This window comes from Quercus robur, chromosome 8, assembly GCF_932294415.1.
Source record: "Quercus robur chromosome 8, dhQueRobu3.1, whole genome shotgun sequence".
NCBI lineage: Eukaryota > Viridiplantae > Streptophyta > Magnoliopsida > Fagales > Fagaceae > Quercus > Quercus robur.
The window spans coordinates 67,335,349-67,349,252 of NC_065541.1; the positions used below are offsets into that span (position 1 = coordinate 67,335,349).

Here is a 13,904-nt window from a genome sequence, read left to right on the forward strand (position 1 = left end):
TTATGCCTTTGTGATGTACCAGGAACCCAAGGAACTTTCCAGCAGACACTCCAAAGGCGCACTTCATGGGGTTCATACGTAACTTGTATTTCCTGCATCTTTCAAAGACTTGCTCAAGTACTTGGAAATGTCCTGTTCTGGTTTTTGACTTGACCACAATATCATCTACATAATCTTCCATCTCCTCATGCATCATGTCATGGAAAATGGCTGTCATGGTCCGCTGATATGTAGCCCCCGCATTTTTGAGGCCAAAGGGCATTACAGTGTAGTAAAAGTTCCCAATCGGAGTTCTGAATGCCGTCTTCTTTGCATCTTTGGCTGCCATGCGGATTTGGTTGTACCCACTATACCCATCCATAAATGAGAACATTGAGCTTCCTGCAGCTGAATCTACAAGGAGGTCGATATTGGGCAAGGGGAATTCATCTTTAGGACATGCCTTGTTCAAGTTGCGAAAGTCTACACAGCAACGGATCTGACCGTTTTTCTTCTTCACAGGTACAATGTTGGAAAGCCATTTTGGGTGTTGGATGGGTTTGATAAAACCAGCTGTTAGCAATTTTTTGACCTCTTGAACTATTTGAGCTTCTACCTCAATGTGGAAGACCCTAGCCGGTTGAACTAGTGGCCTCATCCCTGGATCCACATTAAGAGAATGGACTACCAATCTTGGGTCTAAACCAGGCATCTCATCATAGGTCCATGCGAACACATCTCTGTATTTTTGAAGCAAGGTTACCAGTTGTTCCCTTTCTTGTGCCACCAATTGACTGCTAATGAAGACAGGCTTTCGGGATCCCGGTTCTGTTCCCAAATCTATTTCCTTTAATTCTTTCTCAGGCTGAATCTGGGCCTCCTTAATTGGTTCTTCTGGAATTTCTTCTTGGGCCATCATGCAGCTTGGTGGTCCGGGACCTTCCTGCACAATACATTCGGGTCCCGCGCACCTTCACAAACGATAGATTAGCCTTCCCCTAGGTTCTCGCACCACCACACATTCTCGGGATCCTGAAGAGCTGGGCTCCCTTTTTTGTCTTTTTCTTTCCAGAAGGTTCCTCAAGTCACGGGTGCCCCTCCCTCCTTCTTCTTCTAGGATAGGTGTCCTTGGGGTCCCTGGGGCGGGGTTCTCAACATCTGGCTCCAATTCATCATAAAACATCGTTTCTGCAAAGTTCACTTCTCCCTGGCTGAAAGAATTATGGTTGGCAGGGATCCTTATGGGCCTCCCATTCAGTCTCCCTTTAATGCATTGATGGAACGTGGATGGAATAAGGCGATGTTTATGAAGTCACGGGCGTCCCAGCAACACATGATAAGAAACTTCTGCATTAATCACATGAAACCTTGTCAGGGCTACTATTGGCCCTACCCTTAAGGCTAGTTGCACGTATCCTTCTGTTGATTCCACCGATCCTCCAAATCCTGTTATTTCCATGGGAGCCCCCAAGATCCTTCTGTCAACTAAGCCAACAGCTTCCAGGGTACTCAAGGCTATGAGATTGAGTGATGCCCCCGTATCCACCAGTGCTCTTCTGACTTGAACGCCGTTTATGGTGGCCATTAGATAAAGGGGTCTACGGTGGTCTGGGTGCTCAATCTCCATGTCTTCATCAGTGAAGGTTATTGCATTGGTTGTCTCCAGGAAAGCTCGACTAGCATGTGACTTTGCTGTAAAGCATTCCATCCCTGAATCTGCTGCTATGCTCATGAGAGACTCTGTGGCCACTCTTCTTGCTTCTGGTCCGAATCCTAATTGATTGAATAGTGACCTGAACTTAGGATTCTTCTGGAAGGTCCTGACTGTGCTCGGGTGGAAGGATCCTTCAGATTCTCCTGCTTCTGCCGGGTTCCCATGTATTACTACTGCTACCACCCCTTTTCCTTTGTGGTTAGGCAAGGGGTTCCTCTGCACTTCCGGCTCCTTCTGAGTGAGCTCCAAGGTTCCTTCTCTCAACTTTTTGTGGAAGAGTCTGTGAAGGGTCCAGCAATCCTTGGTGGAGTGCTTGACATAATTATGGATTCTGCAAAATAAAGGATTCTTCCTTTCTTCTTCAGTTGGTGGCCTGGACACAGTGAATGGCCTAACAACCCCATCTCCAATCCATTTGTCTAGGACATGGTTTAACTCCTCAGCTGTACATGGGATCACTGGTGGTTCCTCGAACACCTTCCCATCTGGTCTCTTCCTTTTCTCTCCTACTGATGCTGTCATAGCTTGGGACGCGGGCAGCCTTTTTGTCCTCATGGTTTGTGCCGTCCTTCTGGTTCTCTGTAGTAGGTCAGCAAACTGCGTGATACATAGATTTTCAAGGTTGAGCCTGTAATCAAAAAGCATGTTGGCTATACAGGTTTCCACGAGCTCCTTTTCTTCATGGTCCCCATAGCAGTCTAGGGACACATCTTCAAATCTTTTAATGAATTGAACAGGATCTTCTCCAGGTCTCTGCCTCACCATTTGTAGATTCTGGAAAGTGATCTTGTCTTCACTAGGGTAATATTTGGCGCAGAATTTTTCCATCATCTCATCCCAGGTTTTGATGGACCCGGGTCTCAGCGTGGTGTACCAAGTGTATGCCCTATCCACTAAGAACTTGGTGAATTCCCTTAGACATAATTCTCTGTCTCCTGCATAGGGGCCCATAGTGTGGACAAACCTACTCACATGTTCCACGGCACTTCCATTTCTTCCATCGAAAGGATGGAACTTTGGGGGTTCGTACCCCTTAGGGTATGGTTTGCCAAGAAGTTCTGGAGGGAACGAGGGATCCCAAGAGAATTGCTTGGGGATCCCTGAGAGTTTTTCCCTTTCTTGCTCCAGGAGGGCATTGACATTTGCCAGTGTTAAGTACTGAGGGTTGGCTCTTCCTCCCACTGCTGACCCTCCTTCTGGCTGCGTCCCATCTTGGTGGCTAGTAGGGGGAACATTGTCTCTGATTTCTTGTGTCCTACCCTCTTTGAGAAGACGAACTTCTTGCTCCAGATCCTTCAACATTGCTGTCATCCTGGCCATGAGGTCTGGTTCCTGCCTTGCGTGTCTTTGTTCTGACACAACCTCCTGTTCTACCAGGGGTATCCCGCCTCCTTGCCTGGAAGCTACCTCGTTTTCTCCTACGGGCTCGGAGGCCGTAGGTGGCACATTAGTTCCTTTGCTGTTTCTTTGTCTTGGAGGCATTCTCTGTGAAGGGATTGCTTCTTCCTTCTTCTTTGCCCAGTCCCCAACGGAGTCGCCAAAATGTGAGAGTGCCTTTTTCGTGACATTCAGGCCCAAGGATCCCGGGCCTAAATGAAAAGGAGGATTTGGTGAACCGGGCCTTGACTCACCGCAGCTAACGAGCTGTTTAAGAATCAAGTGGGATGCAGAAGATGCTCCTGACAATATAAAAAATGACAAGCAAGGATATCGAAGAGTGCCAAAGATTAACAAGGTAAATTCAAAAGGAAAGAAACAGGATTAGCAAAGCGATAAGAAATTAATGCTGAGGGGATCCTGGGAAATATGAAGCATGTTTCATTAATACATTATCTGTTGGATTACAGAAAGCTCACTAGGACGTGATGCAAGGTTCAGTCAAGCTCAAAAATTACAATCTTGAATGGCTATTTCAGCCTTTAAAACTTGCAAAGTTTGATTCTCGTTGAATCCGAGTATGTACAATAGTGGCTTTTACAGGATACCGGGAAGCAATATTTGTTTTTCCCTTAGTATTTTCTCTTCTCCACAGATTTTTCTGACAGTTTTTCTAGAGAATTTCTTCTTTCTTATGTTTCTCTCTTTTTTCGCTGCCTCTTCTTCACAACCCATCCCCTTCTTTTATAATGGAGTTTTTTGGTCTTCCCGGGGAACCGTTGGTTCCCCTGTTTTGCTCTTTTGCAAACAGAGCATGTCCTGTTCCCATCGTCTCGGTAAGTCCCGTTTCCGTTTTTTCTCATTCTTTCCTTCTTTCAGCTCTGATTCTTTTGAAAGTTCCTGGTTGGCCATCTTCTTTGGGATGTGCTGAGGTATGCCCTTCTCGGCATCCCCATTTCTGGCGTCTTCCAGTTTTCCCTTTTCTTTCCCATCTGGGCAGAATCCTGTTCTGCCATTTTTAAAAGTTATTTGTTATCATTCTTCTTCCCTGTCCTGGTTCCCCGAGGCTTATTCTGTCTGTGCCATGAGAGGTCGCTCGCGTTCTTTTTGCTTTTGTTTCTTGTTTTCTTCTTCTGTCTTTTTCTATCGAACTGTCCTAGTCTTCCTTTGTCTTTGTGCCTGAAGGGATCTGTGCCTCTTGATGGTTCCTGAGGATCCTTGCTTCTTATCCCTTGCTGTGATCCTATTTTTTTGGATGCTTCTTTGTCTGGGCTTCAGGATCCCCTGGGCTTTTTTATTCCTTCATGGGTTTCCTGCATTTGCTACTTTGGGCTTAGCTTGATTTTTCCTTTTGGGCTTGACTTATCCTTTTGGGCTTGACTTATTCTTTTGGGCTTCCTTCACTATGATCCTTTTTAGACCTCAACAACAGATAAATAGGCTTTACCAACCCAAGGTAAACCGAACCAGCCTTACCAAGAATTGGTATCCCAGACCAACACCCCCTGACCTCCAGTATGAGGAAAGGTCCACCCAGTTCACAGTATCCAGTGGTAAACTCTATGAATGGAACATAAATGGTTTATCCGAACAAGAAATCCTAAACAAGATCCAGCATATAACCATGGTAGCCAATAACTACTTAAATGATGGACTTCAGAACACAGAGGTTGTAGAGCTCATAGTTCTAGGATTCACTGGAAAACTGTTAGTTTGGTGGAATAACTGCCTAAGAGAAGCATCCAAGGAAGACATCAAACATGCTGTCCAAAAAGATGAGGATGAGAACCCAATCTTTGACGAACGCATAGGAAGAGGTGTTCCCGACGAAGTCAATACCCTGATCTATACGATCATGAAACACTTCGTAGGTAAACCTAGTAACATCACATCTAGGATTTACGACCAGTTGAGTAACCTTAGATGTAAGAACCTTGGAGAATACCGGTGGTATGAAGATGTATTCACCACCCGTGTCATGCATAGAAGCAATTGTAATTCTCCATTTTGGAAGGAGAAGTTCATTAATGGCTTACCCACATTGTTTGGACAGAAGGTCAAAGAAACTCTTGCTAGCCCTTTAGGTGTCATAGATTATGATAACCTAACCTATGGAGACATCTCTAGCACAATCCGAAATGAAGGAATGAAGATGTGCAGAGATCTCAAAATACAGAGTCAAGCCAACAAGAGCAAAGCCAAGTACGAAATAGGAAATTTCTGTACTCAATATGGCTTACCTTCAATCATCCCCAAAAGGAAATCCAAACACAGAGGAGAAGAACCCTCTGAGAAATCCCATAGGAAGAAAACAGCCTCCAAGCATTATAGAAAACAGAAGTTCAAAACTGATGATTTCTATAAAAAAGGCAAAACTAAGTCCACGGGAAAATTCATACCTAAAGCATCAGGAAAATTCTTTACGTGTGGAAAGAAAGGTCATTTCCAAAAAGAGTGTAAAGCTAAGGCCAAATCCCTTATCAATACCCTTATTAGTGACCAAAACAGCAAGGAAGAAATCTTCAAACTCTTAGAACTTGACCGCCCTGAAAGTGAGTCCAGTGAAGAAGAAAAACACTAGTTGTATAGGTCATCCTCTAAAACCTCTAGAGTATCTTCTAGCTCCTCTAGTGACACAGATGAAATTCTAGCATGCCAAGATAGTTGTTGCAGAAACAAGACTATCAGTGTTCTTTCCAAGCAAGAAGAGCTACTCTTAGATCTCATAGAACAGATCGAAGACCCAGTCGAAAAAGCTCAAAGACTTAGTGAGTTCCACAAAACCCTAGTTAAGGAAGCCAGTACATCCAAACCTAGGTTTCAGGAACCCAAAGTTGATTTGGAGAAAATCTACAATAGGTTTACCAAATCCAAGAAAGAGATAACTGTCCAAGATCTCCAGAAAGAGATTAAGGATACCAAATCAGAAGTGAGAAACCTTAAGCAAGAATTAACCATCCTTAGGGTTGATCACAGTCTCATTGACCAGAGAGTCAAACAGTTAGAAAATAATTCTCATCAAGGCAATGAGGAAGGCACCTCATTACATAACCCTTCAGATGAAGAATTAGATGAAACAGTTAACCCTACTGCAGATATGGAACAAGGACCAACTAATGGAACGTTCTTGCAAACCATCAGTAGAATTAACTTCCAAAAATGGCACTCCAAAGTCAGGATTGTCATCAGTAGAGATTTTGAATTTGAGGTAGTAGCCTTAATAGATTCAGGCGCTGATCTCAACTGCATCCAAGAATGAATCATCCCCTCTAAGTACTTCTGGAAAACCAAAGAAAGGTTAACTTCTGCAAGTGGAGTAAAGATGCAGATTGAATTCAAAATCCCAAAAGCACATGTTTGCCAAGACAATGCGTGTTTTAAAACCACATTTGTTCTTGTCAAAAATATGACAGATAGGGTCATCTTAGGAAACCCATTCATGTGTCTGTTATATCCTTTCATCACGGATAGTGAAGGAATCACTACCCATCCTTTTAGCCAACCAGTTAGGTTTAAGTTTCTTAGGAGCCCAGAGCCTAAAGACATCAACAGTCTCTAAGAAGTCTCTATCTCTAAGACCCTTAATCTCATTAATGCCAAAATTTCTTCAGAAAATCCAAATCAAGAAAAGAACCTTGATCACTCTACCTTCAAAAATGATGATTCTTTGAACCTCAAACAGCTTCATAAATCCTCATCACATCTCATTTCATGCATCCAGCATAAAAGTATTTGCTCCATGACATCTCATGATTTTAACAAAAATGTTTTCAAAAATAACCATTTTGTTAATACATGGCAAGAAGAAAAGCAAATAACTCATTATACTTGCCCCACTAGTAAGTGGAAAATGGCTTCTTCAAGTAGGAACAAAGGAAAATCTCCTATCTAGGGTTTTCCTTACCAAAGGCATGAAGGCGCTTCTTCTGGATCAGAACCCAGGGAAGCAACATCCCTTCAAGAACCTGTTCCACTTAGAATAATATTTTCCAGTGGTAATGTGGCCATCACCTTACATAAAGTTTTATCCAGGAATTACCAATTTAAAAATGGAGTGTACACAGACCTTCCACCCTCCATCAAAATTATCCTTGATAGCCTTCAGAGAGCCTTTACCCAAAGCAACAATCGCCTTTTTCAAAAAACCCTCAGAGCACTAGAAATACACCTAATAAATCTCGAGGCAGAAATTGAAATAAGTCAAATTTCTTTTAGTCAACTCTTTGGCAAAGAGGATATCCATTCAATGGATAAAACGACTATTATGGGCACCGATTATGCTAGCTTAAGTCTTAAGACTCAAAACCAGCTAAGAAGTGTTGTTGCCAACTTGCCTACCGACATACAAGTTCGTATCTTGGGAAGCAAGGCCATGACTGAATCATGTGACCTATGGTTCAAACATTTCAGAATATTGGTCACCACTCATTTCCCAGTTTATGGTGAAGACTCAGATGATATTGATAATGCCTTCATCCAGTCAACCTGGGAAGAATACTTTGGAAGCAGCCACAGGGTCTATGAAAAGAAACATCCCTTCCCCGGCCTAATAATCAATTATGAAGATTGGTTCGTCGAAGAAGATCCAAGCTGGCCTCCACAGGTGTTTGAATATGGCTTCATTAGGCTCATCAAGCTAACAAGCCATGACCAGATCAACCAATTTCCTCTGATCGTCCGACAGGTTGTCTCAAAAATCAATAGTCCTTTTGTCTCCATCAGATGCTGGAGTACTCTCCCACAATGGGACAGAAACAATTGGATGATTGTCCAACTTGCGCACCATCTTGTACTCATTAACGGGTACACCCATAATGGCCCATGCTTTGAAGGGGACTCTTATCTCTATTATGAAGACCCCGATGCCCTTGCAGATTGCTGGAGAGATTACTTCAATAACGAGATTATAGATGTCACTAGCGAGCTATGGCAGAATTACCATTTTGTTCGAAATACTGGCAAGATTTCAGTATTCACCACCAGGCCATACTCCACAGCTCTTCATACAGAAAGAATTGATTACATTGAGCCCAGGCAGTTAGTAACACAGCAGGTAGATTATGAACCTATCCTGTACTATGGATTTTGTAATCAGTATTCCAGGTATCATGAGCATAACTGTGATTATGATCCTCCATGGGATCCCTATGATGGATACCCATCTGGCCATGATACTGATTAAAGATCAAGAAGCCAAGAGTCAGAAGAAAAGAACTCTCCTGCCTCTTCAAAAATTCCAGAATAGCTCCCGGATGCTCCAGAACAGCTCCAGAAGCCCCAGAATAGCTCAAGAACCACCTTTGCAGCCCGATTACTATTCCAGGAACAGTACCCGCACTAGCAGAGCTGCCAACAAAGCACTATTCACTACACAGTACTAGAACACTGTGTAGAGATACTATTCAGAAAAGTAAGGGGACAGAACACTGTTCATGAACAGTGACCATTACTATTCACTCAACAGTACCCTGACAAAATCATTGAAGTTACTATTTACTTTCGGCTGAAAAGAAATTCACCTGAGAGTAAAAGCATATTACCTTCCGTGATTCCCTCAATCTCCTGCACGGATCCAAGGCTCCTCCAGCTATAAAAGGAACCCTTTGCTTCAGTCTTCGGCAGGTCTTCTTAGGTTTCCTTTCTCTCAGAACTCAGAAACTCTTCTTTACCATTGTAATCAGATGGCTTTCTCAATTTGTATCCTAGCTTACATTTGTAATAGAAATGCATTTGTAACCTATTTAAGCTTTTGCACCCAGACTGCCCAGAATGGCACTCTCCCCCCTTTGTTGTAACTTACCCCCCCCCCCCTTTTGGAACTGTGATTATGATCCTCCATGGGATCCTTATGATGGAGACCCATCTGGCCATGATACAGAGTGTATTATAAGTGCATGAGAACAAACATTATTTTGACACTTATTTTTCTTTGCATTCACACTTATCTACAAGAATAATATTATTTTACACACACACACACACACACACACACATATATATATATATATATATCCTTACCTTTATAAAGTTATACCCATCACATTAAAATGACATACATGTTCTATAATATCACAAAATCAAAGTTTCATGCACTTAAAAGTAATTAAGATAATGACATGCATATAAACTCATAAATTAATTAGGCAATTAGGTTGGGGTGTTACAGAATGTCAAACCCGGCAAGCTTAGCATCATGGAGGTTCATGTGTGGGACTAATAGAGGAATGGCCATCCTTAGCCGGAGAGTTTCCTTGATTACAGCTTGTTGATATGGGAGTTTGTGGGTGTCTGGCTCTGTGATTTGCACACCTGGACAAAGCACCATGTTAAGCTCATTTCGTAGCCTTTACTGGATCTCAGGATGGTTCACCAACTCGGCAATGCCCCATTCAATTGACCACAATGTGGTCTCAATTGCTGCATGCATGCATGCATGTGACATTAATTAATAAGTATCATTTTTTTTTAGAAATAATTACAACATGCTGCTAACCCCGCAGTTCGAACCCTTTCCCCCCTAGACCCCCAAACACTTTGTACATGAGGATGTGCCAATTCAGTTACAAGGTTTTTGGCTTTTTTTTTTTTAAAAAAAAAGCTTAGTGAACCATCAATCAGATTTTTGCATAATATAATTAAGCCTACAACAATATCGACAGAGGAGGAATATAATCAATTAATGCACTACATTTTTAATTTTAAATCAAGAGCTTTATTGTCTAATTGTACCGGGACAAATTATATTAGATACAAATTCTTCTTAATTTTTTGATTGGATGATTTAATTTTCGTCCTAAAAAAGGATATTGTACTGTATCACTTTTTAATTGGATGATTTTAAGTTAGAGTAACTATGTGTGCATTTGGGAAGCTTGTTTTGGGCTTCCCATGTTCACGTTTTGCTTTTTTTTTTTTTTTGGACCAATGCTTGGTGCACTGTTCACGGGGCATGAACAATGCACCAAGGCATATGAACAATAGCCATATAGTGAATAGTAATTTTTTTTATTGTTTTCAATTTTCAGTAAAATAAGTGATATCTAAACGCACTCAATATTCTCATATGAAATAAATAAATAAATAAATAAATTGCACCAAATGAAAATGAATCAATCCAAATGTACACTAAAATAACAAACAAACAAAGTTAGAGACCACACAAACTGACAAATAATGTACGGAATGCCACCATCTCACTTTTAAGCACCATCATTTACAAAGCCTTTTGATATTAGCTCAGCGCGCAGTCACATTAATTGTTCAAGCTAAACATCATGAAGGCTGAGCCAGCTTGGATGAGGGTAGAGTATCATGAAGGCTGCCATTTAATACCTTAGCAGTTACATATTAGCAAAGAGACCGTTGAAGGCCCAATAAAGACCAAATTAAAAACCAAAGACGTTACCTAAGCAGACTTTAATTCACCATTTAAGAAGAGCAATGGCTACTAGAGAAAGCCTATATATACAAACCCACAAAATCCAGGAAAGGTACATACACTCTACTCATTCTCGCTCTCACTACTAAGAATTCTCTATCCTCTGAAATCCATTCACTGACTAAGTCTTCGGAGACTCCGTGGCCGACACCACACCAGTGACCACCCTGAGAGAACTCTATTCTGAACCTCGCAGGAACTTGGGCGAGCTCGTGCTGATCCACTTGGACAAACCTACTCATTGACGATTTTTGCATCATCAATTTGGCGCCGTCTGTGGGAAAGACAACTTCATACTTCAGTATGAAAGTGTAGTTCCATTCAAATCCTAAGGTCCAAATGGAGTCCAATACGCCACAAGATTCTGCAGCACTAGCATTGCAGATCCAAACACTTACCGCCAGTGTGGAGGAGCTCATTAGGCAGAACCAGGAGATGAGATTGCAATTACAGTAGGAGGAGAATCGTTTTGGGACTAACAGGAATAATGACGGAGATAGCCACAAAAGGAATGACCATTGACGACCGAATACTCCTGACGAAACAAACTCAGACCTCCTTAAGGAAATAAGGAGAGAAACGGATGAGTTAAGGAATGCGATGAGGTAAAAGACAGATCAGAGCTTGGATGGAATGGTTTGAAGGACGAATTCACCCTTCACGGCGAAGGTTTTGGAGTGCCCCATGCCCCCGAAGTTTCTTCTTCCCCAACTCAAATCCTTCAACGATCTGAAAGATCTGTTAGACCACATCACCACCTTCAAAACAACTTTGAGTTTGCAACAACCCCCAGACGAGATATTGTGCCGCTCCTTCCCTACCACCCTTAAGGGAGCAACGCGAGTATGGTTTAGCAAGCTAGCGACATCATCCATTGACAACTTCGAACAATTGGGCAATTCCTTCGTACGCCATTTTGTCGGTGGACAACGTCCAAAAAGGCCTATAGACCATTTGCTCACCATCAGGTAGGGGGAAAAGGAGATCTTAAGGTCATATGTGAAGCGTTTCACCAAAGAAATTTTGGAGATCGACGAAGCAGACGACAAAGTGCAATTAACCACCTTCAAAGCTGGATTGAAATCTCAAGAGTTTGTAGTCGCACTCGCAAAAAGCCCCCCCGTAGACGATGGCAGAGATGCTGTTAAAAGCTCAGAAGTACATGAACGCTGAAAATGCCCTAGCAGCAATAGGGAATGAGGATAAGCCCACTGAGAGAAGGAAAAAGAGAAGATTGGAGGGGACGTAAGAGAGACAGGGGAGATTGTCAAGATACTGCCAAGAATAAACGAAGAGATGATAAAACACCCCGAACAGTAAAATTTTGATGCAGATTAAGGATGATCATAACGTCAAGTGGCCAAAGCCATTGCACTTGTCACCTAGTGTGCGGGATAAGAGAAAGTATTGTCGCTTTCACAAAGACCTCGACCATTACACTGAAGATTGCAAAGACTTGAAGGAGCAGAATGAAGAACTCACCCAGAAGGGAAAACTTCAGGAATTTGTAAAGAAAAGGGAATCTAGCCGACCTAGAGATGATGATAATGAGAGAAACAAGGCCATTCCTTGGGACAAGGCCAAGACGTTCAACCATCCACAAAGTGTGATAGGAGAAATAAAAATGATTACAGGAGGGCCATCCACGGGTGGATCTTTCAAGTCTCTCAAGAATTCACAACAAAGACAGGTAAACATCGTCCACAGGTTACCACCCCTAAAACAAAGAAGAAAAGTAGAAGTAGATATTTGGCTCTCAGAAGAAGATGTCAGGGGTGTAAAGCAACTGCATGATGACCCTTTGGTTATCACTCTTATGATAGAAGGGTTCAACACTAGATGGATCCTCATAGGCAACGACAATTCTGTAGACATCATATATCTCTCAACTTTCCAACAGTTGAAAGTAGATCTCAAGAGACTACGGCCATTTGAATCTCCCTTTGTCAATTTCAGCGGAGACCATGTATACCCCAAGGGTATAGTAGCATTGACTGTCATAGTAGGATCTCACCCCCAACAGGTAACACGCCAACTTGACTTCCTGGTAGTAGATTGTCTGTCCTCGTATAGTGTGATCATTGGGAGACCCACGCTCAATCGTTGGAAGGCAGCAACGTCCACGTACTACTTGAAGGTGAAGTTCCCAACAGAGTATGGCATTGGTGAGGTAAAAGGAGACCAGGTACTAGCCAGAGAATGTTACCAAGTAGTACTAACGGCAAAAGAGAACCATACTTGGGTGATCGAGGAAAAAGAGGAGGAGAAAGTAGAAGCCTTGGAAACCGTGGAACTAGTAGACGGAGAACCATTGAAGAACACGAAGATAGGGACGAGCTTGAACACTCAAATGAGGAAGAAACTAATCCAATTCCTCAAGGGCAATTTGGACGTCTTATGAAGTCACGAGGATATACCAAGCATAGCAACCGAAGTGATCCAACATCACTTGAATGTGGACCCCGAGAAGAAACCTATCCAGCAAAGACGACGAGTATTTGCCCCTGAACAAAATGCCATCATAGACAAGGTAAGCAAATTACTATCTGTCGATTTTATCTAAGAAGTCTACTACCTAGATTGGCTAGCCAATGTCGTCCTAATGAAGAAAGCAAATGGGAAATGGAGAAAGTGTGCGTGGACTTCATAGACCTGAACAAAGCCTGCCTAACAGACAGCTTCCCCCTACCAAGAATAGATCAGCTCATGGACTCCACAACAGGGTATAGGCTCCTCACATTCATGGACGCGTTTACAAGATATAACCAAATCAAGATGTCAAAAGAGGACCAAGAGAAGACTGCCTTCATCACCAGCCAAAGGCTCTACTATTACAAGGTAATGCCCTTAGGGCTGAAAAATGCAATAGCGACCTACCAAAGGTTAGTCAATAGAATGGTCAGTAAACAAATCGGGAGGAACAAGGAAGTATACGTGGATGATATGCTTGTCAAGAGTAAGGAGGAAGCCACACACTTGGACAACCTTAAGGAGACTTTCGCGACCCTCAGACGATACCAAATGAGGTTGAATCCCAGTAAGTGCACCTTTGGAGTTGCATCCGGAAAGTTCCTAGGGTTCATAGTGTCCCAGAGGGGGATAAAGGCCAACTCGGAGAAAGTGTGAGCTATCTTAAAGATGGCATCGCCAAGAACAGTGAAGGAAGTTCAGAAACTAACTGAAAGGATCGCGACTCTCAATAGGTTCGTCTCTAAAGTGACGGACAAGTGCCTACCCTTCTTCAAGATTCTGAAGCAAGCTTTCACTTGGACTGAGGAATGGGAGAAAGCATTCCAGGAACTGAAGCATTATCTAAGCAACCCACCATTCCTTAGCCCGTTAAAGGAAGGGGAAAACATGTTCTTGTACTTAGTGGTGTCAGCCATTGCCACAAGT

The 13,904-nt window shown here is 42.6% G+C and overlaps 1 pseudogene; it reads right to left on the reverse strand.

Moving 5' to 3' along the window:
- LOC126697869 (trans-cinnamate 4-monooxygenase-like) overlaps positions 1-13,904 on the reverse strand; it is a 95,346-nt pseudogene that overhangs the window by 46,387 nt on the left and 35,055 nt on the right.